Here is an 8,142-nt window from a genome sequence, read left to right on the forward strand (position 1 = left end):
TCCTTAGTAACGATCTTCCTCGTTCTCACCCTACTTCTCCCTCTGCCCTCCTGTCCCTTTCTCTTTCCCATACACTATCTGGGCTCTTTTTGGGTGAATTAGACAATTGAAGGTTATGCCTGCATTTTATTCATTTTAAGCTACAGACAAGCCACTAGAGGGCAGTGCTACCACCAGACCACCAACTCTCAGGCTAGCCACTGCCTTCAGACTCGGACAGGCCCACGGGTACATCCTGTAACAGGATGTTTCAGAACTCTTCCTTCAATTCTCAGTACAAACAACCTGAGCTGGGTACACCCAGTCTCACATCCCTGTAACACCCTTCATGGATCACACAAGTCCAGATTCTTGGTGAATCTATACTTTTGCTAAATTTTACATTTCATCAAAATCAGAACTTGGGTGCTGCCTGAATTTTGGGATTTCTCTCAAATGTTATATCTAAGAATAAGAAGAACTTTGCAAAAAAAAAGAAGAGTTAAATAACCCAGTACAGCCAATTTGTACAAGGCTCTGTTTTCTGTGCTCCAGTTCTAAGTGTCTGCTTTGGGTCAAGAGCAAAGTTGCTCAGCTGAGCAAAAGCTGTGAGATGAGTCATACACACAAACATAGGGATCAGAAAGGAAGATCCGTACCAAGGAATGTCCGTCACAAGGCTTCTGAAGCTGTAGTCATTAGGAGTCTGCAGATAGGACTTTGAGATTCAGTGACCTCCCCCACTCCACATATAAACCGGGACCTGCTAAACCGGTCCCAGTTGGTGAGACAGAATCGGGGCAGAATTTCTCTTCCTGGAAATTTAGCTTAGCTCCTCAACCTTGCAGCCCTGAACAAGAACAGGCTAGCCCCTCATTTCTCCATTAGTACTTGAAGAAACTGTAAGCTAACTTGCTGACTGAAGACCCAAGTGAAATGCTGAAGGAAATAGGACAGGATGCCAGGCTTTGCTCAGAGATTTACGCACACGCACACACACACACACACACACACACACACACACACACACAGACCCCTCTCCCCAGCACTGTACTTCTTCAGACACAGATATTTACTGATACCGTGCTTCTTCTCAGTTTCTCAGCAGAGGCAGATAAGGTGAGGGAAATATTTGTAGGCAGAGATTTCTGGAATTTCCCTGCAGTGCTGAAATAGCATCCAGAGTTCAAGGAGGCCATGTTTGGACAATGATAACTATGTTATTTTTTTTCTATCTTTTGCATTTTCACTGCTATATAATAACATTTAACATTCTTTATACAAGGTCGGTACTGTTTTCCTAAGACTGTCCCAAAAGCCTCTCCTTATTTCTCCCCTATCTGCTCATGGACATATACCATGTTTCTAAAGGGAAAATACAATTGAGGAAATGCTTATTGAAATCAGTCAGATGGGGATGTAACTTGGCACATCTGCAATGTTAGGAAGAAGACGGAACTGAAAATGATTCCCAAGGTTTAAGGCTTACAATGGAACAGAGGGCTTCTAGGGCTGGCCAACACTGTGTTTCACAGCAAGCAGAAAGAGAAAAAATACAGAAAAACAAGGATGAGAGTATGGTATAGGAGGGGCACAGTGAATAGAACTGGGTGCTCTGGAAGATTACTCCTGACCCAGCAAAGCCTGACTAGGTGGAATGTTGACAAAGGGTGGAGATGGATTCAGGAGCTGTTCAGCCACCACCTGGGGCCCTCACTCACCTGCTCATGACCTCAGAATATTATCAGCAAGGCATTAGCAAGACCTTTCCTTTTATAGACACTCTGTTTACAGGAAGGTATGCAGGAAATCAGGGAACAAGTGCCTCTTCTCCAGATCTCCTTTACAAATCCAGGATCTGGCACACTGGGACAAATAAAAACAGAGAGCTAGGGAAGAGAGGGTAAACGGTCGCTGAGGTCCCACTTGTAACTTGGCTAAATAGAGTTGTTTCAGTACATGACAACTTGGCCTGTGTTTTTCTGAATGTATAATTGATGTAGACCATCTGTTTCCAGTAAAGGAACTTTTGTTTTGCTTTTTTTCTTCTCTACTTGCCCTCAGAACGAATGGCTTTCTCATTAGGCAGTGTTCACAAGCCCTCAGAAAATGTGTTTGGAATGGAAAGCTCCCCAAACAACTTAGAAGGCTAGCAGAGTTGAGACTGTTTCTCCCACTCTGCTTAAATGAGGACTCATGCCAGTCTATATGCAGGGAGCTTCTCAGGTAAGATTACTAAAAGCCAGGGAGCCATCTACTCAGTGCAGACCTTACAGTCCTCTGGCATGCTCATGAATAATATACATATTGGTAGCCAGAATGTTGCTTCCTAGCCCAGCCCTTATAGTTCCTGGATCTATAGGAGCAAGGCAACAAAGAAGGCTTTTTAGATCTCCTCGTTCATTCTCAAGTATTTGCTGAGAACCCATCTAATGTGTTGGCCACTGGAGTACAATAATGATTAAGATCTAGCATAGTTCTTCTCTTTACAGAGTCAAAGAAGAAGCACATCAGTTTGTTTTTTTTTTAGGCAATTTTAATTTTATTTGCACAATAGGAGAGGGGTTATTACCAAAAAAGGAAAAAGAAGGGAAATAGGTGTTAGTAAGGATGGAAAGTAATCAGAACCCCAATATGTTGTTGATGGTAATATAAAATGGTGCAGCCTCTGAGGCAAACTGGAGGCACCTCAGAAGATGCAAAGTTATCTTATAATCTAGCAGTTCAGCTCCTAAGTGTAAACTGAAGAGAACTGGAAAGATCACATAACAGCTTGCACACAAATATTCATAGTATTATTCATAACAGCCTCAAAGTGGAAACAACCCTAAAGTCCATCAACTGATAGAGAAAACATGGTCTATACAATAAAATACATTTAGCTATAAGAAGGAATGATGTGCTGATACATATTATGACATGGATTAATTCTAAAAGCATGCATAGTGAAAGAAACAGGTGACAAATAATGTTTCTGTTTATGTGGAATGCTCAGACAAGGCAAAACCATAGAGATAGATCAGAAGTTTTCAGAGAATTGGGAGAAAAAGTAATGGTGGTGGTGGGGAATGTTAATGGATATGTGATTTGGGGGGGAGGGGGTGATAACATGTTCAGAAATTATATAGTGGTTATGGTTACACAACCTTTTGAATATACTTAAAATACTAATTTTTTTTTGCTTTTTCAAACAGGGTCTCCCTATAGCTCCAGCTGGCCTGGAACTCACCATGTAGTCCAGGCTGGCCTCAGTCTCACAGAGATCTGCTTGCCTCTGCCTTCCAAGTGCTGTAATTAAAGGTATGTGCCACCATACGTGGCCTAAATGATATTCTTTTAAAAGGTGACTTATGGGAACTACATCTCAATAAACAAGGTAGTTATAATACCATGTGATTAGTGTCACATTAGAACAGAGTGTCACAATAGAGAAAGAAGCTCGGAAAGGATCCTTGAAAAAAGTGACTTTTAAGCAGAGTTCTTAAATCTAAATCATAAGCAGGAATAAAAGGAACAAAGGGAAAGGATGGGTCAATGCTAAATAAAGAGCAGAACACACCTAATGCTAAGGGGCGAGGGGAGGGCACATGATCCATTTGGGAGTGGGGTAATTAGTCTCACTGAGCGAAAACAGTTTTCACAGTGATCAGTGTTCAGAAATGAGGCTAGGGAGTGGAAGGAGCTAACTAACTGGTTTGAGCTTCACCCCACTAACAGAAACCGCTTGAAACAGTCAGCAAATGAGAGTGACAAGATCTTATTTATTTTCAGAATGGCTGTGTCAGATGCAGTGTGGAGAATGGATTGGAGGGGGGGCAAGATCAGAAGCTTAGAGATTTAGCTTGGAGGCAATGCACTAACGCAAGTCAGAACTGACTTTTCCCAAATAGGGAAAATTGGAAGGTTATGGAAGTACTTCCAAGCTCCCTGTAATTCTTTGCCAACCATAACAGCACTAGGCTCCACCAGGAACAAGATGTGGTTTCATCAGGAGGTGGTGCTGATGCTGAGGCTGCTGGCATGTTTCCCAGCAGGCCCTATTTCAGGTTTTGGTCCAGACTGTAAATTCAGTCCCCTCTACACTCAAGTTCTCTTTTCAAAGAAGACCTGAAGACACCATGAAGACAAAGATCCTCAGAAATTGCCATAGAAAATGATCTACCACAAAGACGATGAACTTGAGCATCAGAAACACTTGAGTTCAAATTCCTATCTTTCCATTGCCAAACTTAATCTCTGCTGTGTTTCCTCAAATGTGAAATGAGGAACACGATACATATTGAAGCTTTATGATGAGGATTATGTGTGAGTACATACATAAAAATCATTGTATCAGTCCTCAATAAACACACCTCTTTACCATTCAGGCTACTAGGATTATACTTCTACAGTTACAATTGTAATATTCAATGTGAACACTATAGCAATGAGTAAAAAAGCACTTGTTCCTGAACCATTTCATTATAACCTAGAGTGAACATAAATTATTTGCATCCATGCAAATAAATACCATTTCAAAGTCAAATGCACCTAAATTAATTCCTTTAAAAAAGTTCTGAGAGTGTCTTAGACAAGTCATCAAACCAAGCTTGTTTACTGTCAAGCCATGGGGGTCAAAGTTCCAGGTAAAGATTCCCCTTTCTTGAACTCAGCATAATTCCAAGGCAGCAGACCATAGAAATAGTTCAAGGCACTGAAGGAATGGAATGTTGTCTGGAATGATAATGTGGAAAGAGAAAAACAGCTCATGCAACACACAGCAGGCCATTTAATTTAAAGAAGTCCATCTTGAAAGCACCAGGGCTTTCTAGGCACAATTGGCTTGTTCAATTTTTTTGTGCAAAAAGGAACATTTTAAAGGTAGGCAAGGACAGAAAGTATCAAAGCATATTTTAAGCCCTGAGTTAAGGAGCTAGCAGCACTAAGGCCCATGTCTTCACTCTCTTTCACTAGGCTGCAGTTCCTAGTAGTAAGATACAACTCTAATACTGATCTAACCCTGGAAAGGCACACACACACACACACACACACACACACACACACACTAGATCGTCCATGTACTTGAAAACGTTGTCTCTCCCCTTTCCCCATACTATGAAGTTAAAATGATATCCCCCCCCCCCATACCACCTTTGTTGTCAGTTGATCATTGCAATGGATTTCCGGAAGCACAAGGTGGCAGAAGCACGCTAGAAATGCAACTGGAAATAAACCCAGGGCAACCTGAACAGCTTAGGAACTTCAGCAAAGCCTGTTTACTTTTTATGAAGTAAAAGGTCCTCTCCATCATATAAACATGATCTATGAAGTTTGAAAATATGACAGGAAGATGCAGGATATAGAAATCTGCCAGGCAGAGGTATAGACAAATGACTGATTCTTCTTCCTTCGCATTTATCAGTAGATCATTTACCAGATCCTCCTCTTTAAACCAACAGCAGGAAGATACCCAGAATTACTATTCACATGTCTCTGTTTCACAAGCAATTTACATCTACTTGTGTCCATATTTGTCGCATACCCTTTAGAGATCGGTGGTTACAACATGGCTTATTTTGTCTAGCCTCTTTCATATCAGCAGTGCTTTCTGTACTGATGTAAACATCAGTAGCACCTGAGGCAGTAAATCAACAGTCTTAAGATTTGACTTCAAAACAACAAAGTCAATTATTTGAGATAATCAAAACTGAACAAATGAAATGGTAACTTCTTTGATTCCAGCAGACTGAAATGAGTTTCCCTTTGGTTTGCACAGCATTTACTCCAAGACCTGGGTAACTTCAAATAAGTATTACTTTATTACTTAAAAAAAATTTTTTTTTAATTTTTATTTGTATGAGCATATTGCCTGCATGTATGTGAGGACACCTGTGTCATGCAATGCCACAGAGGTCAGAAAAGAGCTTCAGATTCCCCTGGAACTGGAGTTAAGGACAGTTTGTAGCTGCCATGTGGGTGCTGGGAATCGAACCCAGGTCCTCCGTAAGAACATTCAGCGCTCTTAACCGCTGAGCCATCTTTCCAGCCCCTATTTTATTACTTTTTTTTTCTTATTTTTTTTAATTTTATTACTTTTAAGCTGGCCTAGAACTACCTAAATTTTCTTTCATCTTTTTTTTTTTTTAAGTCTTTCAAACCAATATCAGCACTAGGTAGAAATTACATAAAATAGTTTCTTAAACACTTAAGGATTGCCACTAATGGAATTTGCTTCTGGAAAATGAAGTAGAGTCATAATTCATTTTTGCGTTGGAATCACTGAACTGAATGCAGTAAGAATTGGTATGTAACCATTTTGCCACCTGCTTTAGGCAAGTGAAAATTCATCCAATGAAGATTGCACTGATACCAGCAACTATGTAGGAGATAGGGCACTCCAAGCTCTGTATCAAATACTGGGAAAATTCCATATGATATCTTTATGTTTTATGACCATAATCAGATGTTTGATCGATTGGGAAAAATACAAAAAATTAAAAGTAATGTGAAGACTGTTCCTCTTTTAAATGAAAAATTGAGTTTGCCCTATTAAATGAACAAAACACTGACTTCCAGGAGAGGAAATTCAACCTTCAGAAACAAACATTATTTACATTCCACAGCCTCCTGCGTGGTTAGTTTAAAGGAACTTCGTAAAGGGAATTCCCTACAAAGAACAAGGCCACCATGGTTCCATCAAAACTCTAAATGAAGGAGATCTCTTTGATGGGCTTCCTCTTCCCTAGCAACTTTGACGAATTTCCCATATTATTCAAGTATCCTCAGTCAATTCAGAAAGGGGATTTCCTGAACTCTGCACCTAGGTTAAATCTGCAGTGGCGGATCACGTCACATGTTGCAAACAACTAAAGGAAAGAAACCGTCAGCTTAAAGAAGTCATCAGTGTTGGGCATGACTGAATGTTTACTGTTTCTTCTTGGATTGCATGGGAAATTAAAGAGTGAGCTCAGTCATTTGAGCATAGCCTCGGCCTTAGAACCGCCCCCCCCCCACCAGTTGATAAAGTTTCCCAGAAACTGAGTTTATCCATTTCCAGAGCACTGGAAAAGATTTAAAAACATGAACTATATTAAGTACTGTCTTGTCTGTGAAGCATCCACATTTTAAAGGCCTGGAGATCAGAACTTTGGAAATCTAGAAAAACAAACACTAACTACGATGACGGGAGAAATTAATCTAAATTCCTTTGCTCAATCTTGTCCCCAACTTCTAATAAAATATAATTTAAGTTTTGGCTCTCAGAACTATTCCTGAAAAAAAGTACTTATTATACAAGAATAGTTTCCCCTATTTTTTTGTTTATTTGTTTTTCCTCTAGTTCTATTCTTTCCCACATAGATTAAACCAAGTAAGATTAGCCAAACTAATTTGATTCTAATCCAAGCCACACACCCTATGTACTCCATTCCAAATCAAGTTTAACTTACTGACTTCCTTGGGTCCCAACTGAATGACCCACTGGAATCCATGGAAGGGGTCAGAGAATAAGATTATAGGCCAAAAAAGGAATGTGAAAAATACAAGCAAGGCTGGAAACAACCAGCCCCAAAGTCCTAACTTGCAGAAGATGTTTGTTGCAGAATTTAAATGTAAAATGGCAATTCTTTCACCAGGAACAGCAACCAACAGACAGTACATGCACCTGAATCCATTCATTCATTCATTCATTCATTCATTCATTTTGATCTTCAACATCATCACCCTGACAAAACATCAGGACAGTTTCTATTATGACCAATTTGTATATAAGGAAGCAGAGGTACAGGAAGAAGAAACAACATAGTCACTTAACAGTAAGTCAAATCTTAAATAAGATCAGTATTTAATCTTCTTGTCCCTAATTTAAGGTTAGTTAAAATTTAAGCTTTGGGGGCAGTGAGATGGCTCAGTGGGTAAAGGTGCTCGCTTGCAGGTTTGATGATTTGAGTTCCATCCCCCCAGATCTGACCTCCACAAGTTCACCATGGTATGAGCATGTCTGCACACACACACACACACACACACACACACACACACTCACACACACATACACAATAAATAAATGAATGAATAAATAAATAAATAAATAAATAAATAAAACTTAAGCCTCTGTGCATGTGTGCTAGGGATTAGGACTATTTTGCCACAGACTTAACAGAATTCTTTAAAATTCAAAACATTCCT

This window comes from Nannospalax galili, unplaced genomic scaffold (genome assembly GCF_000622305.1).
Source record: "Nannospalax galili isolate Female #2095 unplaced genomic scaffold, S.galili_v1.0 scaffold390, whole genome shotgun sequence".
Taxonomy (NCBI): Eukaryota; Metazoa; Chordata; class Mammalia; order Rodentia; family Spalacidae; genus Nannospalax; species Nannospalax galili.